The sequence below is a fragment of the Lissotriton vulgaris genome, chromosome 6 (genome assembly GCF_964263255.1).
Source record: "Lissotriton vulgaris chromosome 6, aLisVul1.2, whole genome shotgun sequence".
Taxonomy (NCBI): Eukaryota; Metazoa; Chordata; class Amphibia; order Caudata; family Salamandridae; genus Lissotriton; species Lissotriton vulgaris.
In genome coordinates, this window is record NC_141694.1 from 481,759,857 (window position 1) to 481,781,078 (window position 21,222).

The window sequence follows — 21,222 nt, forward strand, 5'->3', positions numbered from 1 at the left end:
TTCTCGGCCGGCCGCGAAACAAGGTAAAAAGGTTGCAATCAATACGAAGAATCAGAGCAGTGCAAAAGCCAGAACAACATGTACACAGGAAACAACACGTGGGCATACGGTCAGGTCCGAAATCAGGATTACAGAGGTTCATTTTTACTATAAGGAACTGAAGAAGTGCCATACAATCACACGTGGTCCTGCAACTCAGCACGCAAATCAGGATATCCACACTGAATATAAACACCGACGAAGTAGTGAGGTTACGGCATATAAATCAGTAGAGACATTGGCACAAATCCGATGAAGAGCAATCCCCAACCCCACCCCTCAAAGCAGTACACGTTACAGGAACCACGAATGAAGACGGCACTATAGAAAAAGACGAAGACTAAAGGGCCATGGAAACAAAAAAAGGACAAACCCCACCCCCCTACCCCCACCCTGCACATCCGCGGAAGGCCAAGGCCTACCCCCCCAGCCACGTGCCTGTCGCCCTAATGGAACCCGAAATTTAGAAAAGAGAAAGAGAAAAGACAAAGAGCATAGATGGAGGAGGGCCCTCAAAATCGCCACCCGGACCCGCCCATCACCCCTGCACGTGGAGGAAGTCCAAAAGCAAAATGGAATATCACGGAGAGCGTCAAGTACCAAGCACATCAAAAATACAACCCCAGTACAAACACACCCAAAGCACTGTCAGTTAACGTGAGGGCCACCGAAACCTAAAATGCATCACCCCTGGCCTCGTCTATCAACGGAACCACCCAATGATCCCTTGTCAATCGAGTTACAGTACTTTTTGGAGGATCTGAAGGATCCAAGCGAATCAGTCCCGAGTAATACCAAAAAAAGGTTCAGCAGTTCAAGTCCATCCAGTCGTGTGCAGCCGAAGTCCAAGGGTGGCAATATCACGCCCGCGGGTGCCACAAAGTCCAAGCACAGCAATACCATCCATGAGGTGGAAATATCACTGCCCGGCGAATGCCGCGGTGTTGTTGAGGCGGCCCAAAAAGGAGAACAGCAGCGCGTCCCTAGGATCAGGATAGGCATGTGTCCCAAAGAGGCACTCACGTGTGCATCCGCGCTGTCCAGGGAGGACGAAGCAACCAGGTCTCTCGGTAGTTCACGGAATCCAGGCGGGTCCAGAGTCCTCCCCAAGGAAGTAGAAACGGGCACAGAGGCGCTCCATTGAAATCGGACTACGTCCACACTGGGCGGTTAAACAACAATGGCGACCATTTTTCGGTCCAGGTCCCAAACATTGCAAATCAGGGACTCGCGCAGATCCGTTAGGGCGGCCAGGACATCTTTGGGCGTGGGCTCCATTGTGCGCCGCAAGCATCCCACGTCCATGTCTACGGCAGCCATCCGATCGGGACATGGTCCGTGATGAGGGGTGTCAGCCGCCATCTTCGTCAGTTCGGCCCCGTCCCACTGCACCTCACTGTGGGGACCGGCCCCAGCACAGGGCGCTGCTAAGTGTAAGCCCGGAACACAAAGTTATGAGGCGGGTTCCCCAGGGAGAGCCACCAAAAAGCTAAACAAATGACCCTGCCACTCCCTGGGGGCTGCCCGCCTGTCTCGGGGGCGATCCTTGGTTACGTCCGGGCACGGAGTCCGAGAAGGGGGGCCAGGAGTCACGCACCCCCCTCAACTCCAGTAGGCCTCTCGGCCCCCAAGGCTCTTCGACAAGGGACCTGGCTGATGCTGCCTTCAGCGGCGCTCCGAGACAACGGCACCCTCCGACCGACTCCACATCACCAGAGGCGGCCGCTGTAGTTGCAGTCGCCGCCGGCTGCCCATTGCAATCGACACCCCGGCTTCGTCACTGCACGGGCCGCTGAGCAATGGGTGGGGAATTCTCCGGCTTCACATCACGCAGGAATCTCAGGAGCAGGTGGTAAGTGAACGCTCCCCTTCTTTTATCCAACTATACCTTTGTAGTTCAGAACGAACAACAGGATGGGCATGCAGGGAGAGAGGGCTCACGGAGCCGAGCGGCTATGCGGCCATTTCGGTTGCTGGCTTTGCTCCTCCTCCTACAAATGAATTCTTGATGGTCAAACCCACACCCCGTTTTCAGTTTTTTTTAGACCAAATTGAACCTCAACTTGCGAAAATATTGTACTTAAAATTTAGGTACGGGACTCTTCGTGTCAAAACTTTTACTATCAAATGGGAAAAGTCCCACAACGGAGTGGAAGATAGTGAATGTAAAATGTGCCAGCTGGGCATGCAGGAGACCATGACACACGTCCTGTTTTTCTGCCCCACTTATTTAAGAGCTAGACGGAAATGGATTGTACCGCTGGGTAGGAAACTGGGTGTTAGGAGATATATTGATATGTTACGTATCCTAAAAAAAATCAACACACAGCTTATTGTTTTTGGAGTTTCCAGATATTTATTGGCTATTAACTATATAAGACTGAAAAAGGGTTTGAAATTCTAACTAGGATCCTGCAATACCCAAGCACATTAATTGTGCATTGCAGGATCAACTCACCAACTATTTTATTTGTATATAGTATTTAATATTTTACACTGAATTTTGTTTGTGCTAGTTTTTATCCTTTTTATTGATATTGTGATAAATACAAAAGGGGCACACGTATTTCCGTGAAATGTTATTATGATATATATTCACTCTACTATTCCAATTGTGTACTGCACCCAGAATTTACTAGTCATGTTATGTGTATTTTTTGCACTGTTTGCACTTTTAATCTGGAACCGCATATTTGCACAAATGTAATGATCCACAAATCTCAAAAATCATTTTCTCAAGGACTATTGTACTGGATTGAAACGATGTAATTACAGTATAGTATTGTTTGGTTTTTTATGATTCTATGAATCGAATAAAGATGTTTTGAATGAATGAATATTTCTTCATATGCTGGGCTTTGAAATCAATCTGTCTACTCATCTGACTAGGATGATAAGGTGGTGTTGGACATACTTTTGTCCTTGCCACATAATGAACTACTCTCATTAAAGCAGCTAATGCCTTTCTCTCATATGCCATTTTTCTGGGGACTCTAATCTATGTCTGAAGAGCCTTAGCCTCAATGGTTTTACTGACACCATTTTGCCAGTCTTATGTATTGTACCCTTAACCCTTAACTCCTAGAGGTCTCCTTACATTGTCTAAGGATTCTCCCTATCTTTCATCCTTAGTTCACTGATACACAGGATCACCATCATAACTTAGTTCTCCATGACCATGTTATCTAATTGTGTGGAAGATCTGAGGTTGGCCTGCTTTGCCCTGGGACTTTTGATTGAAGATTTTCAGCTATGAATGGTTCCAGGCTTACTTCCACTCAGTCGGGTTATAAATATGGTTGCAGAACCTGGATGAGCTGGAGTATGGAACAGGAGAGTGATCCCATTCCTGGCCCCCCTGTAGACGTGGTTAATTTCCTAGTATCTCTCTTTGTTTCAGGCAAGGCCTATGGAATTATTATTTCCTACAGTTCAGCTATTTCTGTAGGACATATCCTTGTCAAATTAGAACCAATGGTTAAACATTTCTTGGTAAGCAAGGATTTGAAATCGATCTGTCTTAAAATGTCACCAACGCCGAAGTCCTCGTCTCCGTGAGATGTGAAAATGCTATTGAATTTACTTTTGTCGAAGCCATACCATGAATTACTTTCATTGAAGAAGCAATTAGCTAAATTAAAAACATTTTTGTGTTTATTATCATTTAGCTCAGTGTCTGTTATAACAGCTTTGGATGTGGATAACAGCTATCTTTATCAACAGGGAGTTACCTTCTAATCAGTCAAAGGGGCAACTACATCCAATGCATATGTTTCACCTGGCTGCCTAGAGGACATCTTAAAGCAGTAGATTGCTCAAGAGAATTTGTCTTTAAAACCTGCTGTTATAATCCAATCAAACATGTGTCTTGCAACATTATTGCACAGCATGAACATGCAATAATTGAGCTTCTGTTCCTGTAATAGAATGAAAAATCCCCCCACGAAGGTTCGGATTCTATTAAAGACAAGAAGGTGAAGATTATCCCTCCTGCCGCTCCCAGGGGTTACAATTTATCTTTTTCTTTCCGTTCATCTTAGATACAGTATCCAATATGAAAAAGATGTGATACCAATGCATTATTGGGAGGTTGCTTCCAGTCTTGTATTTTATTACTGGAGACTGTGTTATTTGCTCTTACATTTTTTACAAATCATGAAAATCTAGGATCAGATTTCCAAAAACATTTCATTTTCTGTTACTTTTTTAACGCAAACCAGACACAAAGTGTTGGGCTGTTATTTACCCTAACACAAATGTGATTAGCATTGGATTGTAACCAAAAGTAATGCAAAGCTGCACAAAGTGCTGCTTTGCTTTACTTTACATCAAATGTTTTTCCATGGGGAGGTATGGGCATTTCCATGCAACTACTCATGGGTTTTTATGCAAATCACTATCTATAATAAACTGTAGACTGGGATTAACTCCAAAATCTGGTGCCTTCTTTGTGTATGTGCTGTACTCTACAGTACACAGACCAAGAGGTAAACAGCTTAAAACAAGGTGCATCATTTTTGTACATGAAGGGACAACTTCATGTATAAAAGTTGTGCTTATCAGAATGCAGACACCCTTGCACTATGGCACAAGGCTTATTGTGCTGGTACGTGGTAGCATAAAGTGCACCAGTGCTGGGAGGGAGCGAACAGCATCACATCTTCGCATATATGGAACTGTTGTGGTCTCTTCTATTCATGCAAATTTACGTACTGCGATGCATTGAATTAATTATTATTAAATCTAGGCCCTAATCATTTTTGAGGCCACGGGATGCATCATCAAACACCGAAAAGTTTGGGGCAAATCGCTAGGTATGCTGGACTGAACGCAAACTTCAGATCTGTGGGACTAAACTGCTATGCGCTAGGACGAGAGAGCAACTACATTGTACTTGTTGTACCTGTACTGTATGTTGAAACCCACATGTTACAATGCTGCCTGACATGCTGTATTGTTTGTTTTTCTCTTTTACTTTTTCTTCTCTTTTTGAAAATCAATAAAAATTGGTTATCAACAAATTCTAGGCCCTAATCTTTGGGGATTACAAAAAAGAGGAGGATATGATGATCTACAGAGATATTCATACAGTGGACTGGCTGCTGATTGGTGACTCTGTTTTGAGGTCATTGGCACACTAGAACGTATATCTCAGATTCTGTATTTTATGGCAGTTTTTTCTTCATTCATGTTGTGTGCAACTTTCAGCCACGGACTGTGCAGGTAAGAGCGTGGGGGGGATACGACAGATGACCACGAAGGAAAATTAAATAAGTAATTAATTTTCCCTCGTCATCATCTGTCTAAATGCCCCCCAACACAGCCCCACTGTCCCACCGATCTTACCTGCACGGGCTGCGGCTGGTTTTGTTTACTTCTTGCTGATAGAGATTAACAGTAAACATTAGTCATAGTCTTTGCCCCCATGGATTTACAGAATTCAAATCTCCAGTCACTTTAGTGGGAGAGATTTTCCATTCTGAAAAACTAGGGCTGTCATGTAAAAGGGTGTTGTAAACCATTCAGAGGGATTTTTATGAAACATGTTGTTGAACTTGGCCCTTTTTGCAGGGTCATCCCAGAACTTTTTGCCTTCCTCCTATATTTGTTTCTGACCTGTTGTTGGTAGTTTTATGACTATGGGCACTTTATCATTGCTGATCATTGCTAACATGCATGTGCTCTCTCATGTAAATTTGGTAAGATTGGTCTACAACTGTTTGGCATATTTAATATACCGATAAGTCCCTTGTACAGTGGTATCTCATATACCCAGGCCCTGTAACTTAAATGCTACTGGTGGGCTTGCAGAGCTGTGTGTGCCTCCCACCTAAGCATCCTTTCAAACCTGTCTCAGGCCTCTGCAACTGCAGGGCCTTTGCATGCAATTTACTGCCACTGTGACTTAGAACGTAAAATGGTTGCCATGTCTGCAACTTCTCTGTTGCTTTATGTAAGTCACCCCTAAGGTAGGCCCTAGCTAGCCCTATGGAAAGGGTGCTGTGTAGGTAAGAGGTAGGACATGTGCCTTAATTGTGTGGCATGTCCTGGTAGTGACAAACAGCCTATTTGGTTTCTCACTGCTGTGAGGATGCCCTCTCATACTGTTACATTGGGGATTCCCTGATATGTGCTTCAGTGGTAATTTATGATCTGAGAGGGGTAGCGTGACCATGTTTGGTATGTTTGGAATAGTAGTGATAAATTCTGCTTATTTCTGAAGGCAGACTTATTATCACTATTTTAGAAATGCCACTTTTAGAAGTGGGCATTTCTGTGTGCTTATGTACCGTTGTGGCCTGCCTGGATGTGTATTGAGCGAGAAAGGTGATGTGCATTCACTCCAGCCAGTCTCTAGGGGGTTAAGGTGTGTCCTGCCTTTCTTGGGTGACTCAGCGCTAGGCTGAATAGACCTTGGCTGAATTTAGAGTAGCGGGAGGAGTTTCCCCTTGAACCTAAATAGGCCTGGTCTGCACTTGGAGTGGTGGGAGGAGTAGCACCTGCACCTGAATAGGGCTGTGCCTACCTTCCACAATGCTGGCTCCACCCCCCTGTGGTGTGTCTGGGGTCGGGGCTTACAATGTGAATGGGGGTGTTGTGACTTCAATAGTGCTTGAAGTGCCCCACAGAACGAAGACATTGGGATATAAGTATTGGGGCTGTGACCCCATGAAGGAGAGAAGATACTGCGTGGACTGCCAGAGGACTTCTGTATGCCAAGAGATCCGCCGTTTAGGACTAAGCTATTGCCTGCAGGGTGGCCAAAGGGACTGCCATCTGCTAAGGGGCCCAGCGTGCTGGCCTGCCAGTGCCCTGTGCTCTGCCACAGTGACCTCCCAGGGCTAGCCCTGTGTGATTTTTGCCACCCGGTTGTTGCAGAGCGTGTGGTGAAGCGCTGCCCAGCGTCGTGTGGAGTATGAACATAGCGCATTTGGAGTGCTGGGCTTTGATTGCCTGAGGGCATTTCATTGTGAAGTGCTTTGTTGGGCCTCGTGTCAGCAGAGAGCTTTTGGCGAGCTCTGTGCCAACAGGGAGAGCTTGTGGCTGACTGACAGGAAGCGCTGGAAGAGCGCCCTTACATTCCTCTTTGGTGGAGGGAAAAACGCATGGTGCACACCTGTGAACGCAGCCCCTTCCCCCCCAGCCTGTTGCCATAGCAACGGGGTAGCCTCAGGAGAAGCCAGCCTGCCTCACCAGCGATGGAGGACCTGCACCAGAGGAGAAAGTAAAGGAGCTCTGGCCCAAGGTGGGCAGGGCCAGAGTCCACCTGCATTGTGGTTACGACAGGAGCCCACTGAGAGCTCCAGGCCCAGAACTGTCATGGCAGCCCAAGGAGCTAAGCCGCGAAGATCACAGCGGCTGGGCTGGTCGACCCCACCAGAGTCCAGGAAAAGTCTTACTCAGCATGAGTGCGGGTCAGTCTGTTTACGGTGGATGGACCACCAAGAGGCCATGTAAGGAGCTGAGCCGCATCGCTCTACTTGCTAGGTAGAGCAGCCACCCTGTGTGGTGGTTTGCAGCTGCCTTGACAAACAGGGCGACTTGGGCCATACTAAGGGGCCCCTGTGAGGTTGCCGCACCGAGGGAGGTGATCCACCCCTCCCCTTTTCTGACACACCTACCTGGGGGCATTGGTGTATTTTTGATAGCTTCGGGTAAACCTCGACGGAGGCCACCGCTCCTCAACTGGAATCAGGAGGAGTGTTGGAAGTCCCGTTCGGGACCAATAATTACTGCATTTTCATGGTGTAGGTGGGCCTGTAGCCCAGGAGCCTAGGAAGGGATGTCATGCTTATTCTGTGTGTACACAGGTATGGTGGATGTGAGGTTGCATACTGCTGATTAGGTTTAGTGGTGGTGTTTATGCCTAAAAGCTCTATGCTGTTTTCATAATGTGTGCACTCTACAAGTATGTACTATAGTGCACTGCGATTTGGTTTATGCATTGTGTTTTATGCTAGGTGCATCCTACCAGTAGTTACTGGTTATCCTAACTGTGCTGTTTATAATTGTGGCCCAAATGGCCAAGTTGTTTATGTAATCCCTATGAAGTCATGACAAGTGCCTAGTGGCACAGTAATATGTGATTGTGATCTAATGTGTTTTTCTGGATAATATAAAGGATATTTTTACATAACCTTGTGTGGAGTCTCTTTTGTGGTGTGCCTAGGGTGTCACTGTTGTGTGAATGGGCTGCACAAACACTTTACACATTGCCTCTGGGATTAGCCTGCCTAATCTACTAAGCTACCAAGGGGGTGAGCAGGGGATATCTTCAGTGTGTAACTCCCTTGCCCTGGCCAGAGTGGTGGGATTTGCCTAGCTTAGGTGCATACCCTAGCTAACCAGAAACCCAATTTCTACCACATGGTATTCTTCAGGTAGTAAGTGAAAGGGTTGGCATGCTTGAATGACATGTTCTCTCCAATGAAGGCCTTATAAAACTTGGAGAGTAGCATTGTGTAGGTGTTGTAGTTTTACCAGCAATACTTTATGCACTTCAAGTTGTCTTATTGAAAAAGTCTATACAAGACTTCGCAGTCACAAGAAGAGCTTGAATTTACTGCATAAAGCTTAGATATCCTAAGTTCTATTTTAGTAATCAGATATTGTAGAAACCAGAGCTCACAGCCAAGGATGTTTGATCTTCTGGGATACATGTGGAAACCTGTGCTTTCACATTTTTCAGAAAGTGATGAATTGAATGCTTGAATTAATCACAGCCATTGGTAATTGCTGGGGCCGCATCCAAGTCCATGGTTATTTTGCACACCATGCCACCTCGGTTTGAACCTACCCATATGCAAATCAGTCTTGATCCTATACCAAAAAGAACAGTCCAGCCCGAATTACCAGGCCAGGTCCTCCTTGAACAGGAACAAATGCAACTGAAGGCCGGTTTCATCCTCATTGGGGATCATCAGTCGATGTAGCTTGTTTCCAGTGGCACACTGAGCACAGGACCCCATCTGGGCATACCCATCGCACTTAGAGTGTCACACTGAAGTATAAAAAAGTGTTAAATAGAATGCTTGAATTAAACTCCTTTTTGGATATACACTTGTATATTTTCATATACAAAAAAACTGAGCTAGCGCAAATACATTTCAGAACTGTTTTCTCAACATGAGAAAGTTTTACCCGTGAAGGAGCTCTTTCCCCTGAACCCTCAGACATTTGTGTGAGTGCACTATTCACCTTGCAACTCTCAAAGACATTTACTCCTACAAGTGACAGGAGTAAATTTCAAACCATTAGCATGATGGGAAGCAGTCACAAAATGCTTTGTAAACACTGAAAACTGTGTTTGATTTTGGGTGTACACAAACGTCCTTGGCATTCACACTGAAAAGCTACTCCCCACTCAGATGGAAGCCTCGATGTGAGTAAATTCATTTAACTGTGTGAAACCAAATTTCCACAATTTAAAAACGTCTTTGCATCCGTAGATGAAGTTATTTGCACGTGAGTGATTTGCTTGAGCAAATAGCTTCGAGATTGGGGCACACTGAGTTCGATTCACAGAGCATTCACTCCCTATGATTAATTCTATATCACTCCTGCTTTAGAAGTGAATTACTCCTGAACATCCAGGCCTAAGTCACAAAGCATTATCACTCAGGAGTTATATCTTACCTTACATCTTAACAAGAGGAGGGAAATAATAAAACGCCCCACACACCCATTACTCGGCTGGAAAGATTATATAAAAATCGCTAATTCAAGAGAAATTGCAGGGAGAACCTTACGTTTTAACTTTTGTCTGTTGTAATTGGTAAACAGCTATAAAATAATTACGTGGGGGAATTGATTATGGCCAAAGAACCCAAACAATGCTGACAGAATTCTAAAATCGGTCTACCAAGTAAGACTCGATATATAGGGACTTTCAGTTTCCCAATTTACACCGAAAGACAGTTTCCCCCTGGAAAACATTTCTTCGGTGTTCCAGCCAGCCATTCCTGACTTGTCAGCTCATGACAAGCTTTCTGCTCTGAGGTGACGTTGATGCGCCTTACCTCTTTGAACTTTATAGGGCAGCTACAGATTATGTGCATGGCACGCAAGTATTCTTGAGGGTTAGTACTAAGAAGTAATCAGTGTGCACCTCAATTTGCACCGCACTCTGCAAACGTGCAGGCTTCAAGATTACTTATTCCAGGCCGACTCAGTATTTTTCAAGCATGGAGCCTTGCGTCGCTGTGCCATACAAGGATTTCTTTAATCCAGTTTTACAAGCCAGTATCAACAGTCTATATAATTTGAGTCAACACCATGAAATTAAAGTTACAGTGGGCTGCATGAAGTTTCCAAGGCCCCGCCCTTTTGTGGGTTTGTCCGAACTCATGGCTCAAATACTGGGTTATTGTAAGTAATAGCACCTCAAAATGTACGCATTCAGAACTCGTGTATGCAAAAAGTTCAAATTTGGTTCCAGACGCGCAACATGCAAACAATAAATTGTGTAACTGACTCGAACCACAACAACCCTGTAAATGACGACAGTGTTTTCCGTATTCCGTTTTGTGTTCATTTGATGACATGACACAGAGCACCGAATTTTATCAGACAGAGCACAAGTAAAAAAAAACTAGAAACATGGTAGATGTGTTTGGTTGAAGTCTGGGTGGGTAGCTAGAAGGGTTGTTGAATGCAGAATGTGTTGTATTTGGCATTGAATGTAGTATTAAGGCTAGAGCAGCCAACTGGGGAGCCAGGTTTGAGACTCAAAGTCAGTTTCACATCATACGATTCTGGACAAATTACTATATTTTTATTGCAGGAATTACTTATAGTTACACATTGGTCAGCAATAAGGCAATCGGTGATGGTAACACCAACGGTGAAGTAACATTGATACACGGCCATTTAGCCCACATCCCGGAGGTCGCGCGGCAATTTATGCTGAAACGGTGCATGCGGGTCCAGCGGCCTTCTAACTATTACCATTTATAAATTAAAGTTTCACTTCTGCTTTTCTAAAAGAAAGAAAAACTCCCTCCCCCCCTTCCAACTAAACAAAACGCTCGCAGAGGTCTAATGTCCAATCATCTAGTGCAATAATCAAACAGTGCATTAGGAAGCATATGATGCTCCCTCCTCCCTCTGTCCCCCTCCCCCCTCCGACCCCCGCCTCGGTGTCCTGGTAGATGTGCAAAGAGCGTGTGGTAGGAGACATTACGCATCCTGACGGGAATACCGTGCCTTTATTGCACTACGGAGATGTAGGCTGCCCATCGGCATAACTATCGGTGTCACTGGGTGTGTTGTGATCGCGCAGGGCCTGCACCAATGTCTCCCACGCCTGTGCTGATTCTAGCGCCTTCTCATTCTGCTGCCGCCTCGCTAGCTGATACCGCAGGGTGCTCTCTCCCTCAGCCCATTTAAGAAATTCATTGCGCCATTTAGTGCCCCTTGGACCAACTCGTGCCTTCCAGTGTCAAGTTATTTCTCGTTTCGCCAGGAGTAGCCCCATGTCAATAAATTTACTGGTAACTTTGTTTTTGGGGGTATGAGGAAACCAGTGCAAGATCCCCACCGCAATGTCAAATTGTAGGGACTGCTCTGTTACCCTGTTAAGGGTGTGCCCTATCAACGTCCAATATGAGGACAAAGCGGAGCAGGACCATAGCATGTGCATAAGGTCAGCCCCAATCGTCCGGCATCTTGGGCAGGCCGCCGTGTCAGAGGCGGAGTATTTTTGTATCTTCTCCGGGGTCAGGTAGGCGCGGTGCAATATGTAAAAGTGGACCAATTGGAACCGAGCGTTATGCGTGCTCATCCAGGCCCGGCGCATCAGCTGGGCCCACGTGGTCTCCGGGATGTCCCTCCCTATGTCTGCCTCCTACCGGGTCCTGAGTGTGTCCAATGGAGGTAACCGCTCGTTTACCATCCTGGAGTACAAGCACGTTACAGCTTTGATCGTTCCCGCCGCCATCATGACATATTGACACGCCGCTGACGTCTGTGGTTCCTCAAAACCATTCTGCCAGTGCGCTTGGAGTGCCCTCGTGACTGCCGCATGGAGCAAGAAGTCGCCCCGGGGGATGTCAAAGCGGTCCAGGAGCGCCTGGAAAGGCAGCAGCACTCCATCCTCATAGAGGTCACCTATGATCTGTAAGCCTGCGTCCTCCCAAACCCGTAGTTGTGACCAATCGCCACCATGTGGTAATGCAGTGAGATTCCCAAGTGGGTTTTCTGGGGCGTAGGGGTGTTTCATTCCTGACTTGCGTTGCACCCGGTTCCAGCACGATCTAATAGTGCGTTCCTCCTGTGTGAGGTCCCTCAGAGCCAGCCTCTGTTGCAGTGCAATATAGGATAGAACGCGTCTGGGTATGCCCAGCCCCCGCTCCTCCTCTGGGCCTCGAAACTCCTGTGCTATCTCCTGGGTGTAGGTCTGCAGTTGGGCGGCCAAGTAATATGTTTCAAAGTCAGGTACAGCTAACCCCCCTCCGCTTTAGGTCTCATTAGGGTCTTAAGCGCAACTCTGCGGTGGCACGATCCCCAAAGGAATGCCACGAGCAGTGAGCTCAAGTTCCGGAAGACGGGCGGTGGGATCCAGACCGGAAGCGTCCTGAAGTAATATAGTAGCCGAGGAAGCGCCACCATCTTCAGCAGTGCTATACGTCCTGCCACCGATAGCGACAGGGTGGCCCAGAAGGACATGCTACCCTTTAATGCCCGGACGCATCGGGAAATGTTGCCCTCTAGGATGTCAGCAGGGCTGTGATAGACGTAAACCCCCAGTTATTTGAGGCAGCTAGGCACCTATCTGATCACCCTAGGAGTGTCGGGTTGGGGCTCTCCCCCACGAACCGGGAACAAGCAAGTTTTCGCCCAGTTCACCCTGAGGCCCGATATCTCACCGAAAGCAGGGAGTACTGTGTCGGCACCGGCCAAGGCCTCTCCAGCATCCTCTAGGAAAAGCAACAGGTCGTCAGCATAGAGGGAAATGTACTGTCACCCTGACAAGGTCCGCAATCCTCTATAATAGGCCCCGGTGCGAATCGACAGCGCCAGGGGTTCCACCGCGAGCGCAAAGAGCAGCGGGGATAGTGAGCAGCCCTGCCTCGTACCTCGCTCCACTGGGTACTGTTGGGAAATCAGCGGGCCTGATCTTACCCTAGCCATCGCCGAGGCATATAGCACCGCAGTCCAGCGCAGGAACCCCTCCCCCATCCCAAAGCAACCAAGAACTCTACGGAGGTATTCCCACTCTAAGCTGTCAAAAGCCTTCTCCAGGTCAATTGAGAGGATCATGGGTTGGGGGGCCTCCTCGTGGTCCTCCTCCAGCAGGCGGAGCAAACGACGGATGTTCATCTTCGTATTACGCTTGGGGATGAAACCCGCCTGGTCTTTATGAACTAGGAAGCCCATGTGACCCAACAATCTCGAGGCCAGGATGCTGCTTAAAATCTTATAATCAACCGTGAGCATCGAGAGCGGCCTGTAAGACGCCGGGTCGTTGCTCTCCTTATCGGGTTTGAGCAGGGGGACCACCAGAGCCTCACGCATTGAACCCGGAAGGCGCCCCAGACGCTTCGCCTCCCTGTAGACTATCAAAAGCCGCGGGGCCAGGAGGTCAATGTAGATGGAGTAGAACTCCACTGGAAGTCTGTCCAGGCCTGGGGTTTTGTTCCGTGCCATCTTTTTTATGGCGCTGCGGATCTCCCCCAGCTCCACGTCTCTCCCCAGTTCCTTTTCGCCTGTTCAGGCTCCAGAGCGGGGATAGGTAAATCCTGTAAGAAGTCATTAATGGGGGAAGTGTCCGGTGACATCCTACTTCGGTACAATTCTTCATAGTAGCTCAGAAAACAACTAAGGATTTCGGGTTGGGTATAAACCTCTATGCCCTCTGCATCCCGCATAGCTACCGTGGGAGAGGTGAGCCTCGTAGGGTTAGCCAGCCAAGCCAGGAGCGCTCCCGATTTATCACCCTCAGCGAGCGACCTGGTCAGATAAGCCTTGTAGTCGAAACTACGTAGCCTTTCAACTTCAACAGCTACAGCTTCCTTCGCCGCCGCAGTCTGTTGTTGAAGCTCCGGGCGGCCGGGACGGAGGAGCTCCATCTCGCGGAGTTTCCGATCTGCTTTCCTAAGGTCTTCCAGAAGGACCCGTCACATCCCCACCTTCTTCGTTATGCAATAGCCCCTAATTACCACTTTAAATGCATCCCATTCCGTGGCCCTTGCACCAGTCGTACCCTCGTTCTCCGCGAAGTACGCGGCGATTCTGTCTTTCAGTTCACTCCGGAACACCAGATCTTATAGTATCTCGGGGCGTAGCCTCCAAGTCGGAACATAGGGGGTACCCAGGAGCCACCTAAAGTCAGCCAGTAGAGGGTTGTGGTCAGAGATAGTCCTCGCTAAATACTCAGACCTCGCGGCCGTGGAAACTAGTTCCGCCGATCCCAAGAACCCATCCAACCGCACATGCAGTTCGTGCATGCCGGAGAAGTGGGAGTAATCTCGGGCATGCAGGTGCTGGGCTCGCCAGATGTCCGTCAGTCCCCATTTGGTCTGCCATTCCAGTCTACCCTTGGCTACCCGGTGGGTTGGTGAGTCCGGAAGGGGAGGGTGAGATCTGTCGAGATCAATGTCCACCACCCAGTTGAAAACCCCCCGATCAAAAGAGGCCCCGATAGATAGTGGGCCAGAGAGCCCGACAGCGCCACAAAAAAGGCCAGCTGGTCCACGTTAGGCGCATAAATGCTGCATATGTTCAGATCCTTTCCCCCCAGTTTGCCAGCTATGGCCACAAACCTCCCCTCCGGATCCACTATGTGTTTAGTTACCTGCAGGGGAACCCCGGCCCGCACCCAGATCAACGCGCCCCTAGCATAAGCTGAGTATGTGGTGTTGTATAACTGCCCTCTCCACCTACGCTGCAACGCTAATCCCTCTGCCTTCGTAAGGTGTGTCTCTTGTAGATGCGCAATCTGTACTCCCCTACGCACCAGGTAAGCGTGGACCTTATGTCGCCTGGACATGGAATGCAGCCCGCGCACATTCCAGGTAATGCACTTCAAAGTGGATAGATCAGCCATTGTCCCATGGTACCTCTCCAAGTCTCCCCCAGCAATGCTCAAGGTCAGGTAAACACAGTGAATGTCCCGCACCGATGGCGTGCCTCCCCCCAACAATAAAAAAAAAAACCCGAGCACATCCCCCCCCCCACCCTCCCAAGAACAGGTGCCAAATAGGGCCATCTAGTTCCCATCCAAACTGCACCCACAAAAGAACCCAAAACTATCCTGACGGTAGCCACCGCAGGTGTGCCTTAAGGGCAAAGTGGGGGTCGAGCGTCGATAGGGGGACTCCGCACCTCAAAGCTACCGAAGTGCGATTGAGCCCTGAGTTATGAGGGCTGAAAATGGGCTTGCCCCCAACCCACCCCACATCCAGTCACCCAACAGTTCCCACAGACTCATCCCCCACACCATCTCCCCCTCCGTTGAAACCGGCTCACCCGAGATCACCCTTGGCCATCGAGCAGGCCCTCTGCTGTCTCTTGGGTTATCACAGGGAGGTTCACACTATCAGTCTCAGAGTCCTCCATGTCCGTGTGGCCCCCACCTCGGCCCGGCTCTGAGTCTTCAATTGTAGGTCCGCCTTGGGAGCCTGACATACTGGATACCATCTCCAGCACCCCCCGCCGTTCTGCTGTAGTCGCCACTGTCGAGGGTCGGCCAAGTCTGCCTCGGCGATTCTGGATCCTCCTAGACCTCCGCTGTAGGCCTACCTCCGAGGTAGTCGAGAAGGAGGACCCAGGGCCATCCTTGCCAGCTCTGTAGAGTTCAAGCCAACTGCACGCGTCATCCGGGGTATCGAAGAATTTGGTCGTGCCATCCAGGATGATGCGGAGCCTCGCCGGAAATAGCAAAGAATACTGGATGCTCTCACTTCTCAGTTCTCGTTTGATCGCTAAGAAGGAGGCTCGCCTCCGATGGGTCTCATAAGTGTAGTCTGGAAAAATGTTCACCCTACTATTTGCCACCTGGTATGGTCCATTTTGTCTGGCGGCATTGAGGAGCAAATCTCTGTCGCGGAAATGTAGTAGCCGCGCCACCACCGGACGTGGGGGTCGGCCCAGTTGCGGCGGCCTAGATGGCACCCTGTGCGCCCGTTCTAGGGTGTAAAAGGAGGAAAGCCCCTCAGATGCCACCACAGATCTGAGCCAGTCCTCCAAGTAGGCCACCATGTCACCACCTTCGATTTTTTCTGGCAGGCCCACCACACTGATGTTGTTCCTTCTATTGCACCCTTCCGCGTCCTCTGCTCTTCTCTCCAGAGCATCTATGCGGGTCAAAGCGTCCTTCATGGCGGCAGCTAAAGTTTTTTGCGCAGGTTCCAAGATTCCCACCGAGCTCTCCACTTCCTTGACTCTGTCCGAGAGCTTACCGTGGTCAGCCCTGAGCAGGCCCAGGCTCGTTGCGACCTGGGCAATGTCCTGTTGGAGGGCCGACCACGTATCAGTGATCGCAGCCAGGATCCTGTCGAGTTGTTGCTGGAGGTGTGGACTCCCCGACATCTCCGGGTCCAATAGATATTCTTTATCAGGCGCCTCCACGTCCGAGGCGGCCTGAGTGCCACCCTTAGTGCTCTTTGGCTTCAACATGGCGGCAGCGGTCTCCAGCGGTGGACCCGGAGGTCGCCCAGTCAAGGACCCGTGCCGATGCGGACCACCAATCGGTCTCCGGTGTGGTGGCGGGAGATATCACGACTGCTCGTAAGCCAGGCGCACAGAACTGGGTGCTCGCCCAAGCGGGTTCATCCGACCGCAGAGAGTATAGGAAGTCAGTAATAACTGCCAGTGGGTCTTCGCAGGCTCGGCGAGGTCGCTGGATCAGGCAGCAATGGCGTCCGTCGTTGATGCCACGTGGCGCGGGCATCAAACGAACCGTCTCCCCTGCCAGGCCGCAGTGGCAATGGGCCGGGCGAAGGCCGACAGCACTTCCCCTGGAAGCAGAAAGGGCAGAAGGGGGGAAGGAGAAGGGTCACTATCAGGTAGTAGTGCACAGCCGGGGTCTTCGATCTCCTAGAGACACCGTCACCTTTGTCGCCAATTGCAGGCCTTTCCGACCACCAGGTTCGGCCTACGTGGATACTGTGACTAGGCCGAGCTCTGTCCAGCCACTCTCGCTGCCCCCCGGGATCCGGTCAGGGCTCAGAACTCTTCCAGTGTAGTTCAAGTGGGCCCACAAGCTGCCGATTCCAAGGACCAAGATGGTGGCGGTCGGTGTCGTCTTGAGTAGGATGTGGTTCGGGCCGCTCCCCCTTCACTCCGCGGCTTCGTGGCGTGTTCAGGGCTCGGCTGAGCGGCGGTTTCGATGGACACTGCTTGGAAAGTTCACCGGGGTCTCCAGCCGCTCAGGCAGTCGGCATAGGCGTCGTTCCTCCAGAAGGGGAAGGAAGAAGAAGGTGTCGCCGGTCCCCCTGGGTCCTCGGGCCGCTTCAGGACCACGGAGATGGAGCGGGCGCCATCTTGAGCTCTCCGCCGCTCACCCCGTGGGCTCTCGTTCACCTCGATCGGGTCTCGCTGCAGGGCTCCAAAGTCGCCCCCTGGTTGAGCACCCGCAGCACTCAACGATCTGGGGGTCGGGGTGCCCGTATCGCCCGGGGATCAGGATTAATGGCGGCTCGAGCGCGGAGCCGAGCGCTCAGGCGACCTCCACCATCGGCGCCCAAGCCACGCCCCCCGGACAAATTACTTCATCTCTCAGTGCCTAAATATTATGAATCTGGCCTTGTGTAATATAACTTGTGCCATTGGGCCGATTTTACTATATAAAACTGTAAAAAATCAACATATGCATCTGTAGTGTCTCTAGGACTCTTGTGTTTCTAGGCGGACTCTAAACAAGAATTGTGTAGTCTGCTGGGAGATGTTAAGGTGTGGTTATGAAAGTTACGATGCAATGCGTACTGAGTGTGATTGCATGTAATAAAATGAAGACATCTGTAACAGAGCTCTGTGTGTGACGTGTTCATTTGCATGCTCCCGGGCAGGGGAAGACGCTACAGCATTGAGTTTATATAAGTGAAGTACTGTTAGCGAGCAAATGAAAATATTTGGTCAGTTTCACAGATATCTGCAGCCTTATCAGAATCATACCACATCAGGCGAGCGATGCAGGTCTGACGCCATTGAGCTGAGATCACTGGCTTTGTATGAAGTCCACGATTACAAGGATTTCAGGGCACACATCAACTCTTTCTAGTCTCTCCCCAACCCTGCATGGGTTTGCAGCCTTCATCGGATGTATCACATCTAAGTGTGACTAGCTGGCATACATGCTAACAGACTGGAGTCAGGCTGGAGACCCCTGACTTTTAAAGCCAAAAATCGCTTTATATAGCTGTCCCCACCTTAAGATTGCCTCTGTTTGAATGGTAGTCAATGGAGGAAATAGCATTGTCCGATTTGTTTGCACTATCTCTCTTTTTCATATTTCGAAATGTTGGCATGTATGAGTTGGTTCTGAAAGGTGGAGGGGATGGCAAGGATGATGATTCTTAGTCTGGAAATTTCCAATTTACACACAAAGTCAAATACCTAGAAAACGTGAAAAATAGTTTTTTTACAGAAAAAAATATTTTTAACCAGCCCTTCTATGAGAGAGAGAGAAAAACTTTGTTTATTTAGACCATAGTCTTTTAAACAGTACAGAACACAATCAGGATCCAGATAGTATAAACAATCTACATTCTACTGCATAATAAATAATTAAAATGCTATACATGTTAAAAGAAGGTGACACCCTTGAAAACGTACAATTCAGTAAACACGATTTACAAAAATATCTAAATTCCTAAAGAAAATTCACGTTAGTGGAAAAGCCCTAAAAAACATTTAAAATCAATGCTCCTCGTTCAGTTTCTCCCTTACAAATTCTTTTGTGGCCTTCAGGAATTTTCCCAATCCTATTGTGATTTCCAACAAAGGCATATCTGTAGGTAAACAAACTGCTTGAGCACACAAATGTATCTTATGTGATAAAAATATTGGGCGTAAAAACAATTTCTGTATGGCAAGGGCAAATGTGCAATCAAGGAATATGTGCAAAATGTCATTTCTTGTTTGTCAATAGAAGGGTTAGATGTACTGTAGAGTGGACAGATAAGTGCGCAGGTAGATGTTCAATCCTTGCGACATTTTCCTGTAAACTTCTATTTAATAGGATGAAACCTATTCTAGATTTGTGTCCCAATTTTTTGTTGTGAAAAGTAAATGGATGTCTGTTGTCTCCTTTTGTTTTCCACATGTCAATCAGATTTAAAACTTTTTTGTAGTTTCCTAGCCATTCCCTCATCTTGGGTAGATTAGCATATTTACTGGGGGGAGATCTATCCGTTTTAGGATCAAGAATAATATTATAGTCTTCCCCCTAGTATTATTGGGACAGAAATTGATAGTAACTCAGAATAGAGTGTTTGAAGTGGAGTCGGGTCATCTAGGTTGGGGCCGTAGTACCCAACTATAGAAAGTGTATTGTCGTTTATTCTCACTTTAGTTACGACCCATCTCCCCTTTTTATCCACTACCTTGTATTCAATCTTAGCTTTTAAGGATTTTTTAAAGATAATTGCCACTCTTTGATATTGCAATCCTGGTTAGTGCATACACACGCATCCACCCAATTTAGATTTTTCAATATTTTATCCCATTCCGAACTTAGGAAGGTGTGTCTCTTGTAATATTATTATTTCGCTCTCAATTTCTTTCAGGTATTCAAGAATTCTTCTCCTTCTGTTAATTGTTCTGAGACCATTGACGTTCCACGAGAGGATCTTGATTTTTTTCTGATTTGTCTCCATTTATTTTCTTGGTAGTTGCTTGTACATTTGGACATTGGGCATTGATTTAAGTTGATATAAGTATTGTTGCTCCCGAAAAAACTCCTTTTGGTTCAATATCAGAGGATATCTTTTTTTCCCCTAATTTGCTCCCCACCCGTGTTCTGGTTTTACTTTGTGAATTATAGTTTATGTTTGTGAGGTTCGGTTTTTCCCACCCTGAGGAAGCCTCCCATATTTTTTCGGGCGATGTATTCGCCCATTTTGTGATCCATTTTTGCCAGGCATGGTTAGTTACTTTACCCTTTTTCTGTTTTTACCAATTTTTCATGTGTTCATACTTTCTCCGTTCGAAGTTGATCTTTGATCTGTTCAATAAAAGTTTCTACCTCCTTAGGATCCCTTATATTGTGCATTTTATTCCTCCACATTATCTGGAGAGCCGCGGGGAATTTCATTTGAACTGTGGCTCCGAGGGATTTTAATTCTTCCATAAATTGACCCAGTTCCCATTGTCTGTCCTGGGTGGCTTTGGACATGTCGGAACGAATTCTGAAGAACCAGTTGTCTTTTTTCAGTGTATCACTTTTTAATCCTTCACCTAAGATTTTCTCTTTCAAGGTGTAAGTCTTAAAGTTTATTAGAATTTTTCTTGGTGTTCTTCTTTCTTTGCTTTTTCTAAACGGGTCTCTGTGGATCCTTTGTATATCTGGCAATCAAAAAGAGAATGGACACTAGTTTCTGCAAAAAACCAAATAGTTTTTTATCGAGAACCCTCATAGACTTCCTGGAATTGTATCGTAGCGGTATATCTTTTTTCCGCCCCCTCAGGAGTCATGGCATAGTCATCGGGTTAACGATTAACGTGCAGGATGCCTGCCTCACCAGAGGCTACTTCTGGTATTTACAGAAGTGTCCAGAAATAAAAAGTGGGTGGAAGAATTTTTTTTTAAAAATAATGACTAGATCAAAAATAGACTTTATTTACAAAAACAGAAGGCTAATCACTATACTTAAAACTGTTGTGATATATCAGTAGTCGACTTATTGAACTACCATATCGTTTTCAAAAAAGTGTCGACATGTTTCAGCTCTCGGGGCCCTACAGGGTCAGGGGAGCTTTCGTCAGGACAAGGACAAATAACAAACATACATGAAAGCACACACAATTTTTGTGTGGTTCGAATATTTGATGAAATGGAATTTCCAAGCTGTATTCAACCAAAGGAAAAAGAAACCAACAATCAGATTGTAAGTTGGTTTGTATGTGAGGTGCGGCATTCTAGAGCACACATTATGTACAAAGCATGATTAACGCTATATAAGACTACTCTTATTCTAGAAGTAATCTCGAGGAGAGGAAAAAAGGAGAAACGACAGGTCTAAA